The sequence below is a fragment of the Aotus nancymaae genome, unplaced genomic scaffold, assembly GCF_030222135.1.
Source record: "Aotus nancymaae isolate 86718 unplaced genomic scaffold, 86718_ANA_hifiasm-v0.15.2.pri h1tg000029l, whole genome shotgun sequence".
NCBI lineage: Eukaryota > Metazoa > Chordata > Mammalia > Primates > Aotidae > Aotus > Aotus nancymaae.
The window spans coordinates 29,855,084-29,868,665 of NW_026988442.1; the positions used below are offsets into that span (position 1 = coordinate 29,855,084).

Here is a 13,582-nt window from a genome sequence, read left to right on the forward strand (position 1 = left end):
AGCTGGGGACAGAATTCTGCAGTGTGCTCTTTTCTGTCCATCACTTGTTAAGCGCCTGCCGGCTTTGGGAAAACAGCTGGGGGAGTTACTGTAGAGATGACAAATGACATTCCCCACAGCCTCCCATCCTCCGCAACCACCACCAATCAGGGCACCCGGCCCTGACCCCATCTTCCAGGGCAGAAGGAAGCTCCAGGTTTGGAGCCCAGCAGCCTGCGATATGGGGTTCCAGCCATCTCCGGATGTGGCACAGCCAGACCATTCAATGTTTCTCAAAGTGGGGCTCCCAAGGGGTGCCGCCCAAGCTGACTTTAGAGGACACACAGACTGGGCACTAAACACTGAATCTCATAGTAAGAAAGCCATTCCGCTCCTATGACCATACTGGTTCAATGCCATCTGGCAGGGAGAAAGTCTCAGCTTGAGCTCGCCTGTCTTTAACACCTAACATTGGCCAATCTCCTTTTTTAACAAAGAAAGCAGGCCCCACGCTTAGGTCATTCTGCTGCTAACAGCATCTAGCTAGAACTGTATTTGGCAATTGATCATGGTTTTCCATGAACATTCTATTTTTAGGTTTTAGGTTTTTTTGTTTGTTTGTTCAGTTTTAAAGTGAGTCCACCAGATAAGGGAAAAGCTAACAAAATCTTAATAAAGTTTAGTTAACAACAGTGTATCCTAATGGTTCATTCGTCTTGATAAATGTACCATAGTAATGTACGATGAACAGTTAAGAAAAACAGTAAGAAATCCATGCAGGGTAGATAGAACCCTCTGTACTATCTTCGCAACTTTTTTGTAAATCTTAAACTATTCTGAAATAGCCTATTTAAGGCTGGCTGCAGAGGCTGAGGTAGGCAGATCATGAGGTCAAGAGATCGAGATCATCCTGGACAACATGGTGAAACCCTGTCTCTACTAAAAATACAAAAATTAGTTGGGCGTGGTGGCATGCGCCTATAGTCCCAGCTACTCAGAAGGCTGAGGCAGGATAATCACTTGAACCCGGGAGGCAGAGGTTGCAGTGAGCCAAGATTGTGCCATTGCACTCCAGCCTGGGCAACAGAGTGAGACTCTGTCAAAAAAAAAAGATTAGCTGGGCATAGTGGCATGTGCCTATGGTCCCAGCTGCTCAGGGATGGAGTCTTGCTCTCTGTCACTCAGGCTAGAGTGTAGTGGTGTGATCTCAGCTCATTGAAACCTCCCCCTCCCGGGTTCAAGCAATTCTCCTATCTCAGCCTCCCGAGGAGTAGCTGGGATTACAGGTGTGTGCCAATACGCCCGGTTAATTTTTTTGTATTTTTAGTAGAGACAGGGTTTCCTCATGTTGGCCAGGCTGGTCTTGAACTTCTGACCTCAGGTGATCCGCCCACCTCGGCCTCCCAAAGTGCTGGGATTACAGACATGAGCCACCACACCTGGCCTCTGCATTTTATCAGGATCTCTAAGTGATTCACATACATGTTAAATGTGAGAAGCACTGAAACATTATATGTAAAATGCTGAGACTCTACCTGACATACCTGGCTCCTATTAAATATATGTTGCTGTTATCATCAGCATCGTCATCATCATCATCCCACAGTATTGCCTGTCTCCTCATCCTCCTCCACCAGAGAGGAGAGACCATAGAGGGAGCATTTAAAGCAGCCCTAGCCAGAGGAGAATCACCAATCCCAGTGGTCTGAACGTGAATGCCTGCAAACCTTGCCACCAAGGGCTTCAGCACTCTGTGTCACTACTGCCGTGAGCACCACAGCATCCTTGCACCTCGAGTGGAGGGGGTGCTGGATAAACACTGGGTGTTTTCAGTCATTTGTCTAATTCACATGGAAAAGCCAGACTGGAATCAGGCGACCTCACTTGGCTGAGCCCTTCTGGACTCATTACTTCCCAATGCCCAAGCATCCGTTTTTGTTTTGTTTTGTTTTGTTTTTTTGAGACGGAGTTTCGCTCTTGTTACCCAGGCTAGAGTGCAATGGTGCGATCTCGGCTCTCCGCAACCTCCGCCTCCTGGGTTCAGGCAATTCTCCTGCCTCAGCGTAGCTGGGCAGGGATTACAGGGCTGAGTAGCTGGGATTACAGGCACGCACCACCATGCCCAGCTAATTTTTTGTATTTTTAGTAGAGACGGGGTTTCACCATGTTGACCAGGATGGTCTCGATCTCTTGACCTCGTGATCCACCCATGTCGGCCTCCCAAAGTGCTGGGATTACGGGTGTGAGCCACTGCGCCTGGCCCCCCAAGCATCCTTTAGATGAAGATCAGAGATGGAGTCTGGGTTAGGGGAGAGGATTAGGGGATGGTGCTCAACAGAAGGAAGACTCTCCAGACCTATTCTACTTGGTAAAATCCATCATTTGCCTAAGGATAATGGCATGAAAATTCTCCCCCAGTATCAGCCCCATCTACCTCCAGCCCGAGTGAGAACAGTCAGGTGGCTGGAGTCTTTCTGGAGATAAATATTCTAATCCATCACTCCTAGGCACCTCCTCTACTCTCACCTTCACCCTTCCTGAGCCTCACTCCAGGACCTTTGATCCCATGTGACTAATCTATCAGATAGAAGTGGGCTCTTTGGAGCTGGCGAGGCCTTTGGAATGCCAAGATCTCCCTCTGGCCCCAACCAGGACCATAAACTTTGGTTCAGGGGAGGAATGAATCTGCCCTGAAATCTGGGGGCCTTATCACTTTTGGAGATTAGCAAAGGCTGAGTCCTGACCTGAAAGAAAATCCTAGACACTCGCCACACTCCCTTTGGGACTCTGCAGAGTCAAATTTTTTCAGAAACCAATTCCAGTTAAGTAAATAGCTTCTGCACATGAGTGCCCACAGGGTTTCTCAGAGGACCTGACATTCTCCACTTGGTGACTGTCATTTCCTTACAAACACAACATTGAAAGCGCTCTTTGCATTCCCAAAATGATTCCGCTAGCTGAGGAATTCTACAATTCTCCTTGAGTTCAAGGCTGCCACTTTATTTTGTGTGTGTGTGCGCTCTTATGACAGCAGCCCCTAAATGCATCCTGTACGATTTGATAAAGGCCTCCTGACCCCGCTGCCCCCACCCCATGCGTGTTTTTCTTTGCCACAAATTTCCAGCACACTGTTCAAATATGTGCCACCTAAATTGAACCCTCATGCTGGGAGCACTAATGGGACGCCCCTTCAAAGCAACTCTCTGCAACCCAACAGTTTACATGTTGCTGGAAACAATGGGCTTAAGCACACAATTTATTTGGGTTGGCTGGTTTCAGGCTGGTTGGAATCTGCTTTGTGGGGAAAACAAACTCCACATCTGTTTAGATTTATAATTTATATTGAAAGCACAAATACCTCGTAATAGGGCTAGAATGAGACCCAGTTATGGGCAGGAGTCACCACACATGCTGGCTTTGTTCTTACGTGAATGCACTAAGAGATTACAGACTGCTTTTCTTTTCTTTTAAGATAGTCTCACTCTGTCACCCAGGCTGCAGTGCAGTGGTGCGATCTCAGCTCACTGCAACCTCTGCCTCCTGAGTTCAAGCAATTCTCCTGTCAGCCTCCCGAGTAGCTGGGATTACAGAGGTGCATGCCACCATGCCCAGCTAATTTTTTTTTATTATTATTTTTTAGTAGAGATGGGGTCTCACTATGTTGGTCAGGGTGGTCTGTGTAGGGCTAAGGGCCCCACGGGGTCATGGGGTGTCCCTTATGCTGTGCTGAGGTGCAGGATCTGAGAAATAAAGAGACAGGACACAGAAGAACAAGGAAAACGCAGCTGGGCTCAGGGGGACCACTCCACCTATAAACAGAGACAGGTGAGGCCCCGAAGTCACCTTTAAGGATAGTGATAGGGTCGTTAGCAATAAACAAGGGGTCCACCCCCATTAGGTGACCTAGGCTAGGAGGTGGACAGTGTACAGTAAGGGGTCCACCCCCATTAGGTCACCGAGGCATGGCGGTGGACAGTGTACAGTAAGGGGTCCGCCCCCATTAGGTCACCGAGGCATGGAGGTGGACAGTGTACAGTAAGGGGTCCGCCCCCATTAGGTCACCGAGGCATGGCGGTGGACAGTGTACAGTAAGGGGTCCGCCCCCATTAGGTCACCGAGGCATGGAGGTGGACAGTGTACAGTAAGGGGTCCGCCCCCATTAGGTCATCGAGGCATGGAGGTGGACAGTGTACAGTAAAGGGTCCGCCCCCATTAGGTCACCAAGGCATGGAGGTGGGCCGTGCGTAGTGAAGAGGGTGCAGTGTGCAATACTTCTATCTATGGGCATGCTACTCCTAAGAAGATCTATAGGAGGATGCTTAAGTCACAGCAGTGACAGAGCTGTCAGGGTCTACCGTTACCTGCTGGCAGCTTCCAATGAGTTCTATAGGGGAATGCTTTTTGAGCTAGCACAGTAACAAGAGCTGAGAAAGTTCACAGTCACCAAGGTGCAATTATCCGGAGGGGTTTTGAGTCCTGGGATGCTCCAGGGATTGCTGGTCTGAGGGCAGCCCTCCACAAGAACTGGAGCAAGGTTCTACAACTCCTTTATCAGGAGGAGTGGCTCTTGCCCCAAGCCTGTCATTCAGCGGGTATCTTTACGATACTGAACACTGCCGCCTGGGCCATGGATTCTCGTCCTGGTATAACTGTTTTTCCCTTAAATCGTGCTCTGCACTGTGTCTGCTCCAGACATACCTCCAACTATAAGCTGCTTATTCCTTAATTCATGCTCTGTACCATGTCTTCTCTAGGCATTCCTCTGATTATGAACTAAGATTCAGGCCCTAATTGTGCCAGGATTCTGCTTAGCTCTCCTTCCTCGGTACCTATATGGGGGTTACCCACAGGTCTGGAACTCCTGACATCAAGTGATCTGTCCACCTTGGCCTCCCAAAGTGCTGGGATTATAGGTGTAAGCCACCATGCCCAGCCAACAAACTGCTTTTTATTTATTTATTTATTTATTTATTTTGGTGGGGAGAGGGACGGAGTCTCCCTCTGTCACCCAGGCTGGAGTGCAGTGGCTCGATCTTGGCTCACTGCAACCTCCGTCTCCTGGGTTCAAGCAATTCTCTGCCTCAGCCAACCAAGTAGCTGGGATAACAGGCGCCTGCCACCACGCCCAGTTAATTTTTGTATTTTTAGTAGAGACGAGGTTTCACCATCTTGGCCAGGGTGGTCTTGAACTCCTGACCTCGTGATCCACCTGCCTCAGCCTCCCAAAGTGCTGGAATTACAGGCGTGAGCCACTGTGCCCAGCCCCAAACTGCTTTTTATAATATGTAAGCCATCCTCTTTATTCCCCCATGCAACTCGCCACCTCCACCCCTTAGAAGCATCTGGGGTAGGGTCTGTGCCCTGCCTGTCTGCCCTCTGCACAAGCGCTGTGATCTGACTCTTTTCCCTGCTGCCCTGTGGAGGTGCCTACTCTGTGCACAGTGCTAGTACCCAACATTCGGGGGCTCCCGGGGCTGGAGGGGCAGCCACTGCTCTTAATGGTTTGTGTCAACTACCTCACTCCATCCTCACCACCCTCCCAAGCAATGGTCGTCCCGTGATTGGGGATTCCTCCATGATCAGGAGGAATCGAAGGCACTTTCCCAAGGTCCCACAGCCTATAAGTGACAGAGCCAGGATTCTAGCTCAAAGGATCTTGCTCTAGAGTCCATGTTCTCAACTCTTTGGAGCATTTGCAGTAAAATCTACAGAATAACTAGCTGACTTGCTCCATTGCCTTGACTTTTCATTGCAGTTGATTTGGAAGAGAAATACGGCAAGTGGCAAGAAAATAAAATATCATGACAAAATAAAATATCATAACCACCAAAGTAAAAATGAGATCCCTCTTCCCTAATGAAACTAAACAAGACCAAAACAAAATCTGGAAAAGAACATATTTACCTGAGTGCAGTGGCTTACATACCTGTAATCCTAGCACTTTGGGAGGCCAAGGCAGGAGATTGCTTGAGGCCAGGAGTTTGAGACCAGCCCAGGTAACATAACAAGACCCCATCTCTACAAAAAATTTAAAAATTAGCCAGGCATGGTGGCACATGCCTGTGGTCCCAGCTGTTTGGGAGGCTGAGAAAGGAGGATCACTTGAGCCCTGAAGGTGGAGGCTGCAGTGAGCCGTCACTGCGCCACTGCACTCCAGCCTGGTCAACAGAGTGAGACCCTGTCTCAAGAAAAAACAAAAGGGCCCGGCGTCGTAGCTCACGCCTGTAACCCCAGCACTTTGGGAGGCTGAGGTGGGCAGATAGCCTGAGCTCAGGAGTTCAACATCAGCCTAGGCAACACGGTGAAACCCTGTCTCTACTAAAAATACAAAAAAAATGTTGAGTGTAGTGGCTCACACCTGTAATCCCAGCACTTTGGGAGGCCGAGGCGGGCAGATCACCTGAGGTCAGGAGTTTGAGAACAGCCTGACCAATACAGAGAAACCCCGTCTCTACTAAAAAAAAGAAAATTAGCTGGGCCTGGTGATGCGTGCCTGTAATCCCAGCTACTCGGAAGTCTGAGGCAGGAGAATCACTTGAACCCAGGAGACAGAGGTTGTGGTGAGCCGGGATCGTACCACTGCACTCCAGCCTGGGCAACAGAGCAAGACTCCAGCTCAACAACAACAAAAACCCTAATCTTCACCTTCTCTGCCTCTATCTTCAGGTCCAGACAAGGAGATGCCAAGGCCAAAGGGGAGGCTCAGGCTCCCAGAGGTTCCTCCATCAGTAAGAAAGATCCATAGCTTCCCTTCAGATTTCAGGACAAGGAGCAGAAGAGCGCACTCCAGGGAGCCTGCTGTGTGAATCACTACAAGCAGCCTCCCCTACCCCCGGTCAACAGGCCTCCGGGATCTGCGCATGTGCCAGTGCTACCTCTCCCATCAAAGGTGAGACTGTTTCTCCAGCCACCTGCAGCAGAGTGGCACTGGGAAGTGCTTTGACCCACGGATGAGGTAGAAATGACAGTGCGCCACTTGGAACCAGGCCTCCGCTTTGCACCTTCCACCTTTGATTTTGCTTTTTTGGAATTTTTCTTTTCTTTTTTCTTTTTTCTTTTTTTCGAGATGGCGTTTTGCTCTCTTGGCCAGGCTGAAGTGCAGTGGGGTGACCATGACTCACTGCAGCCTCAAACTACTGGCCTCAAGCAATCCACCCCACCTCAGCCTCCCAAAGTGCATTAGCCACCATGCCTGGCCTATTTATTGGAATTTCAAGACTACAAATGGGAAAGAAGCCTGAGCTAGCCTACTAGAAGATGGAAGCCTGGCTAGGCATGGTGGCTCACACCTGCAATCCCAGCACTTTGGGAGGCCAAGGCAGGCAGATTACCTGAGGCCAGGGGTTCAAGACCAGCCTGGTCAACATGGTGAAACCCCATCTTTACTAAAAAATTAGCCAGGTATGGTAGTACATGCCTGTGGTCCAAGCTACTTGGGAGGCTGAGGCAGGAGGATGACTTGAATCTGGGAGGTAGAGGTTGCAGTGAGCTGAGATTGAGCCACTGCACTCCAGACTGGGCAACAGAGCGAGACTCTATGTTAAAAAAAAAACACACACAAAAAAAATCGTGGGGGCTGAAAGAGCCGGTGAAGTGCCCTGATGGAAGAGGAGGGAAGAATGTTTGAGGACGAGGGGAGAACCTGCATGGGTGGTTCCTACCAGGAGGGTTAGGTGAATCTAGAATCTGGCTCCATTTTACATATAAATACAGAGCGCTGTTTGCATAGTTTTAACAAACACGAAATTTTCCTGGAATGTAATGACCGTGTAAAATGAGAGAGGCCTGTGCTTAATTTGGCTCAGGAATTTACCAAGCACTGCTCAGGGCTCTGGAGGAACGGCACTGGCAGCCACTCCACTCAGCCTGCAATGCCCCACACCTGCAGTGGTCACTGTCACCGGCAAAGTGTTTCCACCGTGAGTTCAAGCACCTGGCTACTTCATTAGATCTTCCAGCATTAAAGTACATATGATTTGATTATAAGTGACTTTCCATTTATTCTCCTCGATTTTGTAGTTTGAGAATTACACATACATCTTTTCATGATCTGGGTAGGTAGGTCATATTATTTAGGAATTTCCTTTCAGGGTAGACCAAGAGGCACTAGGTCTGGTAGGGTTGAAACCACAGGCATCCTCGAGCACTTGCTTTTGCTGTGTGAGAGGATGAGCCATGCTGACGTAAGAACTAACAGGAGGTACAGGGTTCCAGCTCAGAGAGCGGGAGGTGAGGTCAGAGGAGGATGTGGGGAAATCAGAGCCCTGATGCACTGCTGGTGGGGATGCAAAACCATGCAGCCGCCATGAAAAATAGTCTCCAGATTTTCTGAGATGGAGTCTCACTCTGTCACCCAAGCAGGAGTACAGTGACATAATCTCAGCTCACTGAAACTTCTGCCTCCTGGGTTCAAGCAATTCTCCTACCTCAGCCTCCTGAGTAGCTGGGATTACAGGCGTGTGCCACTACGCCCAGTTAATTTTTGTATTTTTTTAGTAGAGACAGGGTTTCACCATGTTGGTCAGGTCTCAAACTTCTAACCTCCTGATCCACCCACCTCAGCCTCCCAAAGTGCTGGGATTATAGACGTGAGCCACTGCACCTAGCCCTAGTCTCCAGGTTTTCAACAGGTTAAACATAGAATACATTTTTTTTTTTTTTGAGGTAGAGTCTCGATCTTCATCCAGGCTGGAATGCAATGATATAATCTTGGCTCACTGCAACCTCTGCCTACAGGGTTGAAGTGATTCTCCTGCCTCAGCCTCCTGAGCAGCTGGGATTACAGGCACGCACCACCACACCCAGCTAATTTTTGTATTTTGTTTTAGCAGACTTGGGGTTTCACCACGTTGGCCAGGTTGGTCTTGAACTTCTGACTTCAGGTGTTCCACCCACCTCAGCCTCTCAAAGTGCTGGGATTATAGGCATGAGCCACCACGACCAGCCCATAGAATACAATTTGAACCAGTAATTCCACTCCTAGGTATACACCTCAGAGAAATGAAAATATATGTTCACATAAAATCGTAAACACAAATGTTCGTAGCAGCATATTCATAATAGCCAAAAAGTGGAAACAACCAAAATGTTCATCAACTAAGGAACGAATAAGTATGGCCCACCCACACAATGGAATACGGTTCCGCCAGAGGAGCATGAACTACTGATACACGCTACAATGAATGGGGACGAATCTTGAAAACATTATGGTAAGAACAAGAAGCCAGACACAAAAGGCCACCTATTGTACGGCTCCAATTATATGAAATGTCCAGAATAAGGTCGGGCGCGGTGGCTCATCCCTGTAATCCTAGCACTTTGGGAGGCCGAGGCGGGTGGATCACAAGGTCAGGAGTTCGAGATCGGCCTGGCTGATATGGTGAAACCCCGTCTCTACTAAAAATACAAAAATTAGCTGGGCGTGGTGGCACATGCCTGTAGTCCCAGCTACTCAGGAGGCTGGGGCAGAATAATTGCTTGATCCCAGGAGGTGGAGGTTGCAGTGAGCCGAGATCACACCACTGCACTCCAGCCTGGGCAACAGAGCGAGACTGCATCTCAAAAAAAAAAAAAAAAAAGAAAGAAAAGAAAAAAGAAAACCGGTAAAAAAAAAAATGATAAAAAAAATAAATGTCCAGAATAGGCACATCTGGAGTGATGGAATGTAGATGGGTGGCTGCCGGGGGCCAGGGGTGGGGAAAGCGGGCAGTGAGAGCCAGTGGGTCTGGGGCATCTTTTGTAGGTTATAAAAATGTTCTGGATTTAAATAGTGATGATAGTTGTACAACTCTGTGAATATACTGAAAACCGCATCTAAGGCTGGGTTCATGCCTGTAATCCCAGCACTTTGGGAGGCTGGGATGGGAGGATTCCTTGAAGCCAGGAATTTGAAACCAGCCTGGGCAACATAGTAAGACTCCACTGTACAAAAAATTTAAAAATTAGCTGAATGTGGTAGCATGTATCTGTAGTCCTCGTTAGGAGGCTGAGGTGGGAGGATCACTTGAGTCCAGGAGACTGAGGCTGCCATAAGCCATTATCTAGCCACTGTACCCCAGCTTGGGCAATAAAGCAAAATCCTCTCTTAAAACAAAAAAAACAAACAAAAAAACACATACAAAAGCAAAAAGTCCATCTGTAAATTTAAAAAAAGAAACAAGGAAAACAAAAAAGAGAAATCACTGAACTGTACAATTTAAAAGGGTGAATTTTATGGCACATGAATGATAGTCAAAAAACAAAGACAAAGCTGGAGGGATAGGGCGGGCACACCTAGGCTAATCTGGAGCCGTTGAGGGCTTTAGGCATCACTGTGGCTTTAGGTGTGCGTTTGAGGAGGATCACCGTGGAAGATAAACCGGAGATGGGCAAACACAGACGGCTTTAAAGCTGATGAAGGGTGAGGCCTTTGGAACGAGCCTGGCTTGAGGCTTGAGCAGCTGCTGGAGGGGGTGCCATTCTCAGGAATGTTGGCAGCATGGCGTTGGAAGCAGTTTGTGCTAACTGCTGTAACAGAGAGGGTTGATAAGATAAGAGCTCGGAGAAATTACTTCTGACTGGTGGCATCCAGGAAGAATTTGGAAGAGGCGGCATTTAAGCAGAACTTTGCAGGTCAGCATAAAGCATACAAAAATTCAAAGGGCAGCCTAGGAAGAAGGAATTGCACCAGCCAAGGTATGGGGCTAGGAGGTGACCAGGTTTGCTGGGATTGTTTGGCCAGGTAAGAAGGGAAACAACAATTATGCTAACAAAACTAACTGAAAAGCATATCCTTCCATTTTTCACAACCTCTCTGTGAGGCAGTAGCATCTTTTAATAGGACCCAAGATTCAAAGGAGTCCAGGTGACTTATACCTAAGGTCACACAGCTATGAAGGGACTGGTCAGTTTTGTTTTTTTGTTCATTAAGAGACAGGGTCGGTCGGACGCAGTGGCTCATGCTGGTAATCCCAGTACTTTGGGAGGCCGAGGTGGGTGAATCACTTATGTCAGGAGTTCCAGACCAGCCTGGCCAACATGGTGAAATCCCATCTCTACTAAAAATACAAAAATTAAAAAAAAAAACATTAGCCGGGTGTGGTGGCGGGTGCCTGTAATCCCAGCTACTCATTAGGCTGAGACAGGAGAATCGCTTGAACCCAGGAGATAGAGGTTGCAGTGAGCCGAGATGGCGCCACTGCACTCCAGCCTGGGCAACAGATTTAGACCCCGTCTCAAAAAAAAAAAAAAAGAGACAAGGTTTTGCTCTTTTGCCCAGGCTGGAGTGCAGTGTTACATTCATAACTCACTGTGGCCTCAACCTCCCAGGGTCAAGTGATCCTCTCACCTCAGCCTCTCGAGGAGCAAGGAGAATTACAAGCATGTGCCACCATGCCAGCTGTTTTTAAAAAAATTTTTGTAGAGACAGGCCAGGCACGGTGGCTCATGCCTACAATCCCCACACTTTAGGAGGCCTACACAGGTAGACCACCTAAGGTCAGGAGTTTGAGACCATCCTGGCCAACATGGTGAAACCCTGTCTCTATCAAAAATGCAAAAACTAGCCAAGCATGGTGGCACGTGCCTGTAATCCCAGCTACTCAGGAGGCTGAGGCAGGAGAATCATTTGAACCCAGGAGGCAGATGTTGCTGTGAGCTGAGATAGTGCCACTGTACTCCAGCCTGGGAGACAGAGCGAGATTCCGTCTATTCAAAAAAAAATTTTTTTTTGAGATGGAGTCTCGCTCTGTCGCCCAGGCTAGTCTCAAACTCCTGGGATCAAGAGATCCTCCAGCCTTGGCCTCCCAAAGTGCTGAGATTACAAACATAAGCCACCGTACCTGGCTGCTGGCCAGTTTTTAACCTCAGGTCTGTTTGAAAAAGAGGTACACAGGTGAGTTCAGGCCAATTCATGGCATGCAGACCTTATTTTTACAATCAAGTCATCCTTCCTCTTGAACCAGAAAACTCCCCTCTCCGCATCTCTGTTTTGTATTACACAATCCAGTCTCTCAAATCTTACAGTAACAAGTTTTCTTGAGGGAGAAATTGTGCTCATTGTTAGGGAAATGTAATCTGCCCTACACAGGAGATGATTAAGGACTCTTGACACATATATAGGGATGGAGGGTGTGTATATTTTAGGTGCCAGAGAAACCATAATCTGTGAACAATATATCAATTGGAGTGACGACAGCTGCTTAGTATTAAATATGAGATGTGGGTTCTTTCTGGGGCCTAACCTCCCTGACTTTGCTCTGAGCAATAAGCATCAAAACCAATTACATATTTGTTGAATTTTTGTTTCATTCTGTTTGGATTCCAGTTGTTGAGACACAATCCTTTTTATATAATGCATTTTTTTAAATCTCTGAATCTTTACCTTGTGGTTTTAACTGCCAGGGAAAAAGTCCTGGTCGGGTGCAGTTGGCTCACATCTATAATCCTAATGCATTGGGAGGCCGAGGCAGGCAGATCACTTGAGCTTAGAAGTTCAAGACCACCCTGAGCAACATGGTGAGACCCCTGTGTCTACAAAATACTTAAAAATTAGCCAGGCGTGGTAGCACACACTTGTGGTTCTAGCTACTTAAGAGGCTGAGGTGAGAGGATTGCTTGAGCCCAGGAGGTGGAGGCTGCAGTAAGCCATGTTTGCACCACTGCACTCCAGTAGGCAATAAAGCGAGACCTTTGTCTCAAAAAATAAAAATAAATAATAGGCCAGGCATAGTGGCTCACACCTGTAATCCCAGCACTTTGGGAGGCTGAGGCAAGGAGCCCACTTGAGGCCAGGAGCTCGAGACCAGCCTGGCCAACATGGCGAAATCCTGTCTCTACTAAAAATCCCAGCTACTCTCAGGAGGCTCAGGTGGGGAACTGCTTGAACCTGGGAGACAGAGGTTTCAGTGAGCCAAGATCCTGCCACTGCACTCCAGCCTGGTGATAGAGCGAGACTCCATCTCAAAAAAAGAAAGAAAGAAAGAAAGAAAGAAATGGGCTCACTGTGTCACCCAGGCTGGAGAGCAGTGGCACAACCTTGGCTCACTGCAGTCTCAACCTCCTGGGCTTAAGCAATCCTCCCGCCACAGCTTCCAGGGTAGCTGGGACTACAAATGCATGCCACCATGCATGGCTGATTTTTGTATTTTTTGCAGAGACTGAGTCCCTCTAAGTTGTTCAGGCTGGTCTTGAACTCCTGGGCTCAAGCAATGCTCCCACCTCGGGGTCCCAATGCACTGGGATTATAGGCGTGAACCACTGTGCCTGACCAAAACTGTTTTAGATACTGGAAATAAAGCAGGAAAAAAAACTAAGTCTATGCTTTTCACAGAGGTCTTCACGGAGCTCAGGTTCTATGGGGAAGACAGACAAACAAAGCAAGTAAATAGTCCAGAATCTGACCTGAAGCAGAGAGCTGCGGTGCTTGAGGGAGCGACAGAGGCAACTTCAGAGGCCCTGGAGGAGGGAGCAGGTGTGGAGCTGATTGCGTAAAGGAGGAAAGATCACAGGAGGTGGAAGACTATTGTAAGTTTAGCATTGACTCGGAATGCGATAAGATAACAGGCTTTCAGAAAGCTTTGACCGGATGAGGGACACCATCTGACAGGTTTTATCAGAATCCTTC

The 13,582-nt window shown here is 48.2% G+C and overlaps 1 long non-coding RNA gene across 1 annotated transcript in view; it reads right to left on the reverse strand.

Annotated features, from left to right (window-relative positions):
* LOC135276934 (uncharacterized) overlaps nt 1-13,582 on the reverse strand; it is a 31,318-nt gene that overhangs the window by 324 nt on the left and 17,412 nt on the right. The gene's annotated exons all lie outside the window — the stretch shown is intronic.